General features: G+C 45.4%; 1 protein-coding gene across 2 annotated transcripts in view; it reads left to right on the top strand.

The window, feature by feature from the left end:
• The first annotated feature begins 2,648 nt into the window (after window positions 1–2,648).
• Window positions 2,649–15,295, top strand: part of ESRRG (estrogen related receptor gamma) — a 371,822-nt gene continuing 359,175 nt past the window's right edge. The window contains exon 1 of one of the 2 annotated variants that reach the window (XM_058802853.1): window positions 2,649–2,743. The gene's annotated coding sequence lies outside the window, so the exon portion shown is untranslated. The remainder of the gene's footprint in view (window positions 2,744–15,295) is intronic. The other variant, XM_058802852.1, reaches the window with a different exon arrangement.

Raw genomic sequence — 15,295 nt, forward strand, 5'->3', positions numbered from 1 at the left:
ACAAGCACAACTCAGATGATTTCACTAGGGCTGGATTTGGCTTCATAGTTGAGATCTTGCTTATTTGGCTGATACTTGTTTTGTTACCTATCTGCTCATTTATTTTAATGAAATTAATGCATTTTAATGTTCCTTTAAGTGCATTCCAAAAATAGCAATTTGATTAACTCACACGCTTTTAAAAGTGTGACAATCACAATGAAAAATCTCTGTAAGCTGAGGTAGGGTGCAATTTTAAGTAGCATCTTGGCATACCCTTCATCCCTTCAAACAAATTCCTAACATCAATCAAAAGAGCCTCACTTAAAAATGAATGGCGAAATACAGACAACAATCAAGCTGTACACACTGCTTTTCAAGTCTACCAAAAACATGTATCAGTAATATACTCTGCTGAGACAGGAAAGTTAAGACAGTCAAGAATTTAGACTAAAAGCAGTTCAAAATGATTCCAGAACAGAAACATGTAGCAAACTTGTCTTTCTAGCCAAGCCAGAAAGCATCCTGAGTAGCTTGGTTAAAAAAAAAAATCCAAAAAACTCACAACCCAGTGCTTTCAATTTCAGGCTTCTGAAAATGACACTTGGACTGTAGGATATTCCAAGAATGACTCCTTTATTGCCCAACCCTTCCCAGCTGCAGTAGGTGATCCCACCATAGCTGCTGCTGAGGGCACTGAGCCCAGCAGCAGAAAAGGTGTACACCAACTTCTCCCGGACTCTATCACCTTATAAAAACTGGAATTGCAAAACCTGAGTAGTAACAATATTAAGCAAAGGCAATTTTCCCTTTTATTGTATTTAAATGAGGAAAATGAAAGTATTAATGCTAATATTAAGGCTGAACAGAGGCAGTTGCAAAAAAAGAAAATTTAGTTTCATCCCTGCTACATGCATCCCTTCACGGACTCTGCTGCGCTAGTTACCTGTGCATTGGTGATATTGTAACTTGCTGTTATTATAATAGGTGGTGTGAAAAGCAACACAGAAGAGGGAAACTTGTCTCAGGGCTCTGCTGGGACGCTCTGCGGTCACAGAGTAGGTGGTGTGGTGGTGCTGCAGCAGTTTGGGATGCAATGTGTGAGTAACAACTGGTTTTTAGATGAGGAGCCAGTTAAACTCAGGCTGCCATGGATAGTTCAAGCGAGGCCTAGTTCTGGGAATACTTCTGCAGGCGAGTTAAGTCTCACACGTGAAAATGCCCTCAGAATTTAGTGGGAGCGTTCATGGAGATTTGCAGGATCTGGCTTTGCGAAGCACACGAAGCCAGGGCAGCGGATGCGTGTGGCTCCTGCCATGGCCGGGCACAGCGCTGCCAGCCTGCTCGGCGCTCACAGCGGCCCCGGGACTGCCGCAGGCCCGGCCGGCCCTGCTCTAACGCGAGCCCTCCCGCCTTCGGGAGCAGCTGCTCGGCTGCCCCGGCAGCGGAGGTGGGGACCGATGGCTCGGGCTCCCCTCACCGAGCCGCGCCAGGCTCTGCGCCAGCCCTTGGCTCTCCTCGGCCGCGACGCCATTGCGCAGCCGGGTGCCCCGGTGCGGCCCGGGCTGCCCTGCCCGCAGCCCCCCCGGGTACCCCGGCTCCCGGCGGGGCCGTGGGGCGCTGTGCGCCGGGGGCTCCCCCGCCTTTCCCTGCAGAGCCTTGCAGGGGACTGGGGGGGCGCGGCGCCGGGCCTGCACGCCAGCAGCGGTGCGGCATCCTCGCTCCTCGCCCGGCCTCCTCTGGCATTCCTTTATTTTATTTATTTATTTTTTTTAATTTACTGATTTTGTGTGTGTGTGTGCGGTGCCCGTTCCCCCGCCCCCGCCGGCCGCTCGGCACATGGCCTGCTGGCGGCCGGCGGCGCGTGTGTCCCCGCGTCCCCTGGGCGAGGTGTCCCGTCCGCCGCCCGCATCCCAGCCGTGGGCGGCCGGCACCTTCTCTCTCCCCATCCCCCCTTTTCGGCAGTCGCCTTTTTTTTTTGCTGTTCTTGTTGGGTTGGTTTTGGTTTTTTTTTCGTGGTTTTGTTTGTGTTTTTTCCAGGTGGGACGTGGCGGTGACCGGCGAGGCTCGCCCGGCACTGAATGTCACCCTGAAGGTAAAATGAAAGACACGGAGATGAACGCATGCCTGCGCCCCGCGCCGCCGCTCCCCCGCGCCCGCCGGCGAGCGGCCGCCACCATCGCGGGGCGGCAGCCCCCGCCGCGCCCCGGATTTCCTGTCCCGGCTTTTCGTTACTGCGCCTTAAAAAAACCAAAAAATTTAAAAAAAAATTCCGCATGCGAAAGAAACGTGCACGTACCCGGTAACGAGCCCAGGAAAAACCCGGCCGCTTCCCCCTGCTCCTGCCAAGTTATCATTGGGAACACAGGCAGGCGCCGTGACGTCCCGGGTCAGGCCGAGTGCGGACCGGCGCTACCAAGGCGGCAGGGAGGCGCGGGGACGCCGCCGGGGCCGGGGCCGCGGGGACCGGGGCCGCCGCCGCCCGCCCGCCGCCGCTGTCCGCCCGCCGGGCCGCGCCCGCCGCCGCCGCTGCCCCCCGCGCCCCCCGCGCCGCCGCCGCGGCGCCGCTCGGCCTCCCGCCCGCCGCTGGCTCCCCCCTCGCCGGCGGAGGTCGCGGGAGCCCAGTTAAAGGAGGCGTGTGTAAAGATTTTGCAATGTCCCTGCATGGTGTTGTAGACTTTCCTAGCAAAGAAACCGGCTTCGGCTTCTTTAAAATCCCTGACGACTCACCTGATTAACCTGCCTGCGGTTCTGAGCTGACCAGGTAAAGCGAGCCCCCGCACCCCCCCGCACCCCCGCCAGCTGACATTGCATGGGGGGCATGTTTGTGCTTGGAGATGAGCCGCTGCCAGGAGCGCTCTGCCCCCCCACCCCCCCGCCCCATTCCACCTTCAGCCCTTGCCAATTGCACTTGCTCAGAGTCATTCACCCCCACAAAACCCAGCTTTGGAAAAAGCGGCGCGGCAGCACCGGCCACCCGGGGTTCAGTGGCTCTCGCCTCTCGGACAATTATTTAGAATTACTGGCCCTGGTGAATATGGGGGGGTGGGAGGGTGGTGGGGGAGAAGGGAAGGAGAATGATTTTTTGGCTGCTGACAGATCTGCCCCGCCGGTTTGTGTGTGTGCGTCCCCCTCTCGCCCAGGGTCAGGAGTGCCGGGAAAGTGACGAGGCTTTAGCCAAGCAAGAGTTTAGGGCCGGGGTCCCGGGGTGGCTGCGGCGGCTGCGAGCGGAGCAGGGGCAGCGGGCTGTGCCCGCCGGTGCCGGGGCGCGCTGCCGGGCGGCTGTGGCGCGGCTGCCCGTGCCGCCCTGCCCCCCGCCGTGCCCTCACGGCAGCCCCGAACTGTCCCGGCCGCGGCGCGGGGCGAGGCCGGCGGGGGGGCCCCTCCTCGTCCCCGTCCCCTTCCCTCCCCCGCCGCTCGCTCCTTCCTGGAACACTTGTGCGGGAGCGGAGCAGGCCCGGGGGAGCCCTGCCCGCCGCGCGGGGGTCAGGGCGCTGCGCTGCCGGGCGGGAGCGGCGGCGTGGCCGCCCCACGCGGGACGCGCTCCGCGCCGGGTGTCGGGACCCGCGGGCGGACGCGCGCACACAAAGGCGGCGGGGCCGCGCCGTGCCGGGACCAGCAGGGGCAAGGAAAGTGAGCAAAGTCCACGCACTGCCCGCTCCTCCCGGCATTTGGCCCTCCCAGCGCCGGCCGTGGGGAGGAGGGGGCGTTTGGGGGAGCGGCTGCCTGTGGGGTCTGAGTGGGACCTGGCGGTGAGGAAATTTTTTCACTTTTGTAATTTTTTTTAAAATTAATTTTATTTTTTATTTTCCCCTGGTTATTAATGCCATCAAGGTATGACTGGTCTGGAGGTACATTTTGAAGTGTTGCAGGGGATGCACTCCGTCTCCTGGTTCTAGTTAATATGTTTTTCGTGATCCCAGAAAAGAGAGGACTGCATTTAAGAGATGACTAAATAATGGGGGAGGCAAGTAAAAATGAGTAGAATATAAAGGAGACGAAAATGAAGGTGAATGGTAGTGTGGGAAGGCAGGCACTGAGCAGCTTGGGTTTCTTTCCTGTAATTCTCTCCTTCCCCTGTATTGTCCCGCTGCACCCCTACCCCTGGAATCCTGTCTTTTGATACTATTAAGGATATTCTAACAGTAAGCAAAGCACAACAGGAAAGCAGAATACACCCCCCCTGTCTCACCCCCGCCCTCCTGCACTTCAACCTATCAGTGTCTGTGACTGGGAGGGAAATCCAAGTGCCCTTTGTAAAAACCCACCAAAGTTTTAGGCATTTATTAGCTACCCTGTTTAAAATAAATATACAAAACTTGCTTGATACATTTCATCATTACTCCCCTGTTTTATTTCAGATGACAAAATGTTCTGGTGTAGCATGCCTACCCTCACTTTGAGAATGGGAGTAGTTTACAATATAACCTACATTAGATTATACATGGTACGTGCACTGCATTTCCACTGAAAATAGTCAAAGACTTAGAATGACGAAGCGACTCATATGGTTATGATCTTCCTTGTCTTGGGAGCATCAGGGTAGCTGGGGTTCAGCATGCTGGTAGGGGGTGCTCCGTGGTGTGAGGTGTTTCATGTCTGTACAGGAATATGGCAAGTCTCCTTTTAGAGGACTTTAAAATGTGCCGGGGGCAGGAGAAGGTAAGCATGACATTCAGTGTGCTCATTATCAAAATAAGGAAAACAAATCAATTGCATTAACTGTCTGTGCAGTATCACAGTTATTCCACAGCATTTTGTCAGAAATTAAAAGGTTACCACTAGAGTACTATATCCATATCTCCAGCCTGGCACCACTTATTACTGCAATGGTATTTCAGTATTAAGTGATCTTAGAGATATTTCGTCTTTCATTTTGAATCCCGAATTTGAATCGGCATTAGGATGTCAGGGCTGTGAGATAAGGTATAACAAACTAAGTAGACAGCTGAAGGGCTCCTGGTGAAGGTGTTGCTGAGAAGGATATCTTGGGCCGTTCGCAGTAACCTTGTTTACAGGGGCATTTCAAATGCAACCTGAATTTCAGCGAGAGGCTGGCTGGACTAATGCCTGCGAGTCTGAAACCCATCACGAGTGTCTTTTGCACTCTAAACCTTCTCTCTGCCTTCCTTGCATAATCGTAAAAACTTTTTTGGAAGGTTAGGATGATTTTCTGATATGAAAATTAAGATGTTTTCCTAAGAGGAGCACTGCTCTTTGAACTCATGTACATTAGCAACAAAGTATTCATGAGGTTTGATTTTTTTTTTTTGGTTCTCTGATGTGGCAGGATCAGTAGTTGCACCAGTCTTTTTAACTTCACGAATATGGCTTTGATTTATTATATTTTAGCCTCGGTGGTTTCAAACGTATTTTGCAGCACATGAAGTCAGTTCAAGTCAGAATGTGAAAAAGAGGCATATAGTAGCAAGGAGCAGTTTTGTAGTGATCTGCTAATTTTTTGTTTTCTTTTCCTAAAGCTGTTCCAGGAAAATCACGTGAATTTAGTGAGTGGGTGCTAAATGCCAGCAGCCACATTGATGAAGAAAAATGCTGTTGAAATACTTTGGAATAATAAATAGGATATGTAATGGTCAACCACAAGATAAACATTTTACACGGTGTTTTTATGGCTCTAAATTGGCTGCATTGTAAACCAAGCTTGCTACTCTATTAAGTCATCAGAGTTTTCAATTATTTAAGATTTTCAGTCAGGCCATCTAATACAGTCTTCATCATCCCCATCAGAAAATTATGCATAAGGTTTTAATTCCTTGTTGTTGCTGTGTGAAGGCTTTGTTGTGGATGGGGGTTTAATTTTGTCTTACCAGGACAAATATTACAAAGCCCACATACAGGAAAAAAATGATATGGAAATAGCCCCAGTCCTACGAAATGGGGATAGTTATGGCACTGAAATGTACCTAATACAATTTGAGATCCACTCACTAAGAAACCTTGACAGTATCTGCCTTGCAGGTACCGTGCATTTGGAAATACTATATCTCCATTTAAATGCAGATCTTCAGTTTTCTCCAGGGGGCAGTTGGCGAATCTTTCGATTGAACCACCGGTACTAGAAAAACTAACTGAAGATTTACCCATGAACAAGAGACCCTTTCAAGTCTGCTTTTTTGAAATAATGATTATAAAATTTCCTAATATTGCAATTTTATATTGATTTTGAATGCCTTTTCAGAAGTCACAGAGAAGGAATAGTGCCTTTTACTCAAGGTAGGCCAATGTCTGCACGCTTGTTTAGCAAACCTAACAGAAATAACTGCTACAAATAACTTCTTTGTTTTTACATGGGTATTGTGTTTGCATGTGAGTTTTGTGAAATGGACAGAGCAGTCTTGCTTTGATTTTGACCTAGATTCCTTCTGATTATTCCAATACAGCTAGTACCTGCTTATTTCCCACTGTGAAAATAGGAGAACAACTGTTGATGCTATCTTGCTGGGACTGCATGTGCGGTAGGCGCGCATGTCCAGTCCTCTCCCCTCCTCCTCCTCCTTGGCTTCCTTAGTAATGGATAAAATAGCACTGGGGGCCAAAGAGGGTGCAAGCCTGTATTTCCCCTCCTGTGAATTTCCATTCTTTGAGGGTTTGACTCAAAGAAAATAGGAGGGGGAAAAAATGCCCTATTTGGCATTCAAATTTTGCACACTTACAGGGATGAACAGGGCCATAAAATAAGTCACACATCCACCTTATTTTATAATTGCTGAAAATTCAGTGTTAGCAGATGCCAGTCCTCCTTAGAGGGGCTTGTACCATCTAGTTTCCAGTCCAGTTTTCTATACTGGTTGTCAGCTCTTTAGTTTGCAGTGTAACCCAAGGATTGAATTAAATGCCCAGGACACAGGGAATGGCAGCTTGCTGTTTGGGATGCAGGCAGCACAAACTACCTGAAGCAGGGCAGGCAGTAGGTCCTGATCTTTTCTGTGCTGGGGGTGGTCCATGCACTCTATGCATTCCTGACTGCTCCTGTCTTCCACCGTGGGCAAGGGTGCTGCCTGGGGATGCTGCTCTTGTCCCTGTGCCAGAGCCATGAGACTGTGGAAATACCATCCATATTATGCTCACCTGGTAATGGCATATAGCCCACTGGCCTCAATACCCCAGAGAAAATGTGCACTTCAGCCACTGTGTGGAGTTGAGGCAGATCTGCACAGTCTGATCTTACATGCACCAGCGTTAATGGCAGAGCTCCCATTCAGCTTAATTGATATTCCTATAAACATCTGCAGGTTTCTGTTTCTAGTGGAGGCTACAGCTGGGTGGACTTCTTAAAGGGATGTTTTGCATATTGAGGTTGAAAGGGAAGTTGAGCCTGATACATTAACTTATCATCTGTGTCATTCTCTTGACATCATTTGGATTACTACAAGCATAAATGACAAGCAGATTAGGTGCAGGATCTTCACACACACATCCGTTTTTAGCATGTTGATCAGTGGAGATGTTACTTCTCTGAAAACCTTGTTCTAAGTCAAGTCCAGGCAAGCACAAACCTGTGCATGCATATACAAGTGGAGCAAGGCCTATCCTTTACAATACATTTTTTCCTTTAATATCTAGACAAGATCTCTTATTATAACTTGACCATTAGGGGAAAGAAAATGGAACTTTTCTCAAACAGCTTTTCTGTTAGGGAATCTAGTGGCAGTTGCTTTGAAGCATGTGTAATTGATTATCATACATTTATTTTAAAAAGAAGACATAACAAGGAATCTAACATGATGTTTTGGAATATATCTTCTCCCCACAATGTTCTTGAGGGAAATGTAAGGTTGCAGGCATCATTTCATGCCCTGTATGTTTTTGAACATAAATCAAAGAAATTGTTGGAGAGTTATAGATGTTCATAGCAACTGTAGCTATAATAAACACATGCAGTATATATTTTCCAAGCTATTTTGTATGGGTGAAAAGCTGAAGCTGGCGTTTTGTATGAACAATTCAACTTAATCACTGAAAATTTATTTCCTAGTTAGGGTGGTTTACCAGCGTAGCATGAAGTTGTACACCTTCGTTTAAGTTCATCTGGTTATGAAGGCTCAGTTAAGATTGGAAAAGAATTTAAATTGGATCTAGATACCTTGAATGAATTATTCCCAAAGTCAAATTTATCATGATGCCTCTGTGGTGATATTTACATCTATATTATCACCTATACTGGTTTCAATGCGTGCTGGATATTTTAGAGAGCAAATGAAAGATAAGAACAGTGTGAAAACCCAAACACTTTTAATTGTACTCATAGCAAAAAAAATGAGCATATTTAATGCAATGGGACAGAGAATCCTGAATGACTGAGTAGTGCAGAGCATCTAATGGGAAGAGCAAGTAGCTTAGGCATACACAGTTCCCAATGTTTGCATTAGTTTTGTTTTAAAGTCTTGATAGATGAAAAGGGAAAAGCGACTGTTATGGAGGAGTTTCAATGAGAAGAATTTAGCCACTCATTTTGTGATGAATGCAGAAGGTGTTCCATATGTTGATTAGGATCCATGTGCATTTAAAAGTTAAAAAGAAGATCCTGTAGTCACAGTTATTATTCATAGATAGATGGAGGAAAGGACACATTCAGGACCTGTGCAGGAATCAGACAGGTCTAGATGAACAGTGTCAGACTTAATATTTAAGCAAAGTCCTAAGTGTCTGAATAAAACAGGTAGGATATGTTTCTTGGAGTCTCTGTGTACTGTTGGAGTCTGAGACTGATAATTAAAACTGATACTGCTTATTGAAAATTTTGAGACTAGCTGATAGGTGTGACTTGAGAAGTGTCATTATGCTTCTGCTGGACTTCTGTTTCATCACAGTTACCTTCAGTTGTTCCTCTTTAATTACAAGAAATCTCTTTTTAAATGAGAAAGCATGTCTCTTATTACTTGACTGCTGGAAACAAGGTTTTAAAATCTAAATCAAATATTCGTATAAAAACTGAGAATTTGCTCTGGTTTAGTAATTTGTAGTATTAGTGTGTCTTCTTGATGATATGTGTGAATTTTAAGGCCATCAAGAATTAAACAAGCTTTCTAAATTGTTACAAGTGACAGACGTCAGGAAGGCAGGGCATGGCCCATCTTGGATGCCTGTACTGGTTTAGACTTTAGAGGAGCAGACAGTGGGGTTGGCTTCCAAGGGCCACCCTTTCCACTGGGGATGGGAGGGATGGAGACCTAGAGCTTCTGACATCACATAAGAGCTTCTGACACACAGGTCAGCCTCCGCTTCAGCTCCCCATCCTCCCTGAACATATTTTGCTGTCCTGCCTTAATAGCCAGACTACTTTACCCTGCCCTCTGAAGGTTGGAAAATAGGCTTTGAATTGTTACTATTCTCCTTGCTGGATACAATGCTGTGGAAACAAAATTCAATGAGAAAAATCAGCAGTGGGAGAAATGAGAAGTCAGGGTGCTGCAGGTTGAGGTGTATCCGGGAAGGGTGGGAGGAGAAGGATTTTGCAATTCCAGTTTGTCCTATGTTCAGGACCTGTGTATACTTTTACAAAAGAAGGTAGCTGAAGGAGCTGTGTCCCTGGATCTGTATTGACCCAGCTGTGGCAAGGGGGCATGGTTATAAAGAGAGGTAAAGAGGAGTGGAGTCAAACTCAGTGTGAATGTCCCCCAGCCTTGGCAAGTGGATCTGTATGGGGCAGGATTGCTGGATATGGTCATATTACTGCTCATGCAGCATTCAGAAGTCTCATCTTTTCTGTGCTGACAGTTGGGTATTTAGAGGCTGTTGAGGAGGAAACTTCATTCACTGAAATTCCTGTTTCCACTGGGATTTTAAGTTTTTTTACTTGTCTTAAATTAGTTCCTTGAGTTTCACCTGGCAAAAAGAACTTGTTTTACTCTGTGCTGAATTTCCAACAGAAAAAAACCCCTCTTTTGCTATGCTAGAGTCAAAAGGGACCAGGTGGACAAGTGCTGTGAGTGAGTTTTGTGCAGTGTGGGCAGCAAGCTGGGCACGGGAGCACAGAGAGCAGGCGGTTCAAGGTCACTCGTGGCCCTTCCTATGGCACATCTGGGAGCAGGATGCACAGCTGTGAGCTTTAGTCCTTACTCTTCTCAAGCATGCAATCCCTTCCTCACAGCTTGAGCAAGAGAGGGACAGAAGCTGTGCTTTTGCAACATGCATTCAATGTGGTGGTGTGAGTTTAGGCAGGGAAAGGTGAGGTTACGGGTCGGAGGTGACGCAGGCAGACAGGGAGCCCTGCCTCATAGCCAGGATTTTGAGTCGCTGCCTTGCAGTGTCCCTTGAGGGAAAAGAGCAGAATTAAGCCTGCTGATGCCACCACACACTTTCATTTCTCTGCTGTGACACAGACCAGGGGTGGACAGGATTCTTCTCCCAAAGGAGAGAGACAAATTGGGAGAACACATGTTGAATCAATATGGTACCCTCCTGTAAATGGTGCCTACTTTTAACAAAAATTATTTTGGATATTTCACTGATCAGATTTTGCTTCTTCTTACCTTTTTCTAATTTGAAGGGAGGTGAGGACATGAATTTTATGAGTGTCTCATAAAATTGGGCCACAAGCCCTTAACACTTGTTTGTGCTTGTGAATGAGTGTGTGGACACGTGTGCAACGTGCATACACAGACTTGGATGTTGTGTATGCACAGGATCTCAATTATTTTGCTGTTTGAATCACAGAGCATGTTGTCTTGATGTACTGTCAGTTTTGGTTTCTGCCCTTTGGAATAAAGTTCAAAATATTAAAGAAATAACACGCAATATACTAGTAGCTAGAATAGTCACAGTGCCTGAGGGGAAAAAAGGATGGTGATTAATCAGTTTCACAAATGCCCAGGAAAAAACGCAACTCCTCCTAGCCAAACCCTGCAATGGTGCACTTTTGAAAGGGATTCTTCTAAATTTTGTTTCTGAGGTTTTCTGGCTATCCTGGAGAGAAAAGTAGGTCCTGTTTGGTAAGCAGCATGCAAGCTCTACGGTCATGCTCTGAGTGCCAGGGGAAAGTGTGGTCCCAGTTGCTCTTTGGAGAATCACCCTGGGCTAAATGGTGAAACAGCTACATCTGAATTAATTATTGATAATTCTTTAACATCAAATGTGAGGATGTGTTTGGAGTATTGCTTCCCAGTTAAGAGTTGAAATAGTTGGAGTAGATGTATTCTTTTTAGATGTTGCTTTTCTGGTCTTACCAGTTTGCTTGGACAGCAGTAAGAGCTGCAGAAGCTGATGTAGGTTCTGCCCATCCCTGGTTTGATTCTGGAGGGCCAAGGCAGGAGCTAAGGGGCCACTAACAGATATTTGAAGCCACACTGAAGCTTTGGTCAGAATACCAAATTTTGCAGAATTTGGGATGTTGTGCTCCATGGTTTTAGTCCAACAGGGACCAGGCTAGATCTGACCCTAGAAAAAATACTAAATGAAAGGAACGAGCCACCTTCCACTCCCCAAATCTTTTGATTTGTACTCTGAATCAGATAAAAAAGCACTGAGCAGTGCATGACTGATGCAGGGCAGGCTCAGGATTAATTTAGGATAAACAGGATGCCTGTTGCACTTAATTTAGAAATTCTAAGGCAGAAAATGCTTTTGAGTGCAGCTAACCGCTTCTTATCTGCAAATGCCACGATCAAGACAAAGCAAAAGATACTGTGGTGAATTCTGCAGTTCACAGTCCTGACACAGTCAGAACCTCCTCTTACAGTGAGGGAGACTTCTGCCTGTATCACGGCTGCCTGGGATGCAGGATTTCAGAGTGGCATTAATAAAAATAATGCAGCAAATATTCCATTTCAAAAGTCCTGCAGGACATGCAGCAAATGCCGGTGGTTTGAACTGGGTGAAGTTGTCAAGGGTTGCTTTGCTCTCCAGAGCCTGGCAGTAGCTCTGCTGAAATGTGATGCCATTGGTTTTCAGCGAAGGTTTCTTTCTGCAGGGCTGCAAACAGAGATCAGCTGCTACTGTGTATACACAACTAGGGAGCAAATCAAGCAGCACATTTAAGCAGCCTTTTTAACCCTGAGACTTTCCAAGATTTCTTCTTCACGCAGGAAGTTTCCTTTATATTGTCAGCAGTAGCACTTTGCTCATGTAATGAGATCAGAGCTAGGATCACTGCTGCACAGTAGAAAGACTTCCTTAAGACATTTGTCCTTGAAACTGCACCAAACTCTTGGAAGAACCCAGAACCTGTAAGTATGTATGATATAGGCAACAATAGCACGGTGCAAAGCTGCAATCAACCATTATACAATATCCGATTAGCAGAGCAGGAGGGATTTCTTTTTTCGGATGTTATGTTACATTCATTTTCAATTTGTTCTAAGGAAACAAATCAATTCGGGCTTCTGATACAGTGACTTTGCAGTAGATGAGCTGGTAGTAATATGTTTGATTTAACTATTTGTTGCTGTCATGTAGCTTGTGGGACAAATATTGTAGAGATCAAACTGTAAAGAACTTTTTTAATGTTTTTAGGCATTTTTAAAGGATTTGGGGGTCCATCTTGCAAATAAGTTTCTGCTTTGCTCTTTGATTTTGGCAACCCCACCCTACGCCAAACTATAAATAACAAGGCAAACGGAATTAGTCCGTATTGTTTTTAGGTGGCAATAAAATATATTTGTTTGCAGGCTTAATTTAGTCATTAGCAATGCTGCTCTGTTTGGGGTGTTTTTTGTCTTAATTGGATTCTACTCAAGGCTGTCTATTTTGTGTTTTACTATCTTGTCTGTGTCTGTTTAAGTTACTTTGACGGGACTGCAGTCTGGTTAAACCTGTATTTAAGCACTATTTATATTCCGAGCACATTTCTGGTGAAATAAGTGTTTGAGATTTTTATTTTTTTTAAACCCTTGAACAGTATAGTTGTATTAGCAGTGAGCGCCAGAGGAGGCACAACATGGATGAATGTCAGACACAGACCTCATAACCCAAGTCTTCCCTGTACTAAGTCTGACCCAAACGTGTCTACTTTGGCAACTGCAACTAATAAATGCCTTGAGCTCCCTTTCAATAAATTTTTCATACACAGCGATACTTCTTATCAGATTAATTTCTCCCAGGTTAGCCTGATTGATAGCTAAACTGTGATTTCTTAAGAGCTTTCTCCATGAAACCCCACAGAAGAGCTGCATTCCATTTAACCAGTGAATGTAAAAACTGGTAACCATGGATTCAGCCACCACTAACTGTCGAGAGCAATGACTTGTTGTAAACAATACAAATGAGCCAGGATAGCAGAAGCAACCAGACATGAAATTATTTTAATAGAAATTACGGTAAAGGTCATGTGATACTGTATTGGCTTGAATTCAGTGTTAAAGGGAAAGTATTTTGGTTTTTCAGGTTTGATTTAAATGCACATCTCCACTGGCTTCACGTCCGTGTAAGACCTCCAGAAGGGCAAATGAAACAGTTCTTTGGAAAATCCTCTGCTTAATTGTACATTGTGACTTAGGCCCTGATCCTGAAAGTGTAGGAATAGCTACAGTACGTGAATAATCAGTGGGGTTATTCCATACTAAAAATTAAGTATGTTTGTAGGATTCTGACCTTTTAAGATAAGTTAGTAAGAAAAAAAAATATTCTAAGGAAATGATAACCTGTCACTAAAGGTAAATAATGGAAATGCAGATTTTACTAATGATGTGTGGTTTGACTGGAAATCTTTGTTTGCTTGTTTCAATAACATGAAAAGAAGTTCTATTTATCCCTTTGTTTTTAAATGTTATGACTTTAATTTCTCATCCAATGTGCCTCAAATCCTTTTCCTAATTTATAGCCTCTCTTATGGAAAACTAGTAAACCATGGTGTCAGCTATTATAATATAGCATGACGATAGGCACATGCAGATCGCATGAGCAGTCGTGTGTCTTGTCTCAGGAATTTCCATCCCTACAAAATCTTTGCTGACTCCCAGCTGTCACATGGCTGTCACTCACGAATTCTGACCATAACCAAATCCTCCTTGCCTGGGCATGCGCTCACCAAACCTCTCTGTGCACCCATAGACACAGGCACCAATGTCCCTGCTTAAGCACTTTCTCTGCATAAATGTGTCTCTCCTCCAAACCTGCTGCATTCCACTAATGTTTTTCCCTTAATTTTTTTCCTGGGTGCTGCTTCCTTGATGTGCCTGTCTTTTGTAAGGAGGAACCTGGAATAGGAATAGTAGTCAAAAAGAAATGCAAGCAAAATTAACTTTGTGCATTATTTAATGTAACATTTCGAATTGGTGTGAATTTAAATTCACAACTTTCATGGTCCCCTAAACTTCTTCAAGAAAATTAACCCTTACTGTTCTCTAGGCAGAATGCTGTCCCCTTGCAGTGTACTGGCTTACTGTTTTGTGTATTTGTGTTTTGTGACATTTATATTATTTGGAAAACTTATATTGTGAGAGTCCTAGGCTGGAACTTTGGTTATTTTTATTTTTCTAGGTTGTTTCTATATTTCATACGTGTCACATACATCTGTGTTGTGTTACCAGTAATTTTGATTTATATATATTTCAACCAGAAGTATTTCAGACAATTCTCATCAGTCTCTTACAGCTGACCAGTCTCAGCCAAGCGCCAGTTGCCACTAAAATGCATAGATAGATGCAGGAGAAATCCTGCTCTCCCTATTTTTCTGAGCTGCCTTGCCAGACCAAGGGGGCAATTGCTTCTGTGAGTGAGGAAGGTGAGATTTAGTTTACACATAGATTACCAGCAGGCAAAAATAGACTGACTTCTATTGAAAAGACATACTTTTGAGAATTAAAGGGAAACTATTTACAAAGGAATACTTGGGGGGGAAGAATGCCAAATTGCAAAATATTTTCTCTTGTTTGACTTTGTCCATGTCAAGAGGATATTGGCGTCCTCCTGTATAGCAGACTTGTCAGTATATTAACGTTTTACCCAAAGGGAGGAGGTGGCCGGACAGGAATGATACCACCTTGACTTTGCGTCTTTATCCTGGAAAGAATCCAGAACTGAAAGTAAAATGCAGGTGAAAGCACAGTGAGACTCCAGACCAATATCCAAGTAAATCAGGGAAACCACACTGACCTCCTTACCATGAGCTGATTACAAAGCATCAAAAATTCCTTCAGCCCTTGAAAACCAGGCGGGGCTTCATCAGTCTTTGAGCCTGCCAGAGGAAACCATGTTCAGGGGAGGGGATAATGCAGTGTTCAGGAAGGAAGGAGTGCACTGTGACTCCATGGACTTCAGTGGCATGGCAGAATGGGCAGTTGTCCTCTGCTTAAAGTACCTTTGGCACCTTTACAGTCTGTGACATACGTGCTTATTCTACTCTCCTGTATTTTGCATT

The sequence above is a fragment of the Ammospiza caudacuta genome, chromosome 3, assembly GCF_027887145.1.
Source record: "Ammospiza caudacuta isolate bAmmCau1 chromosome 3, bAmmCau1.pri, whole genome shotgun sequence".
Lineage (NCBI taxonomy): Eukaryota > Metazoa > Chordata > Aves > Passeriformes > Passerellidae > Ammospiza > Ammospiza caudacuta.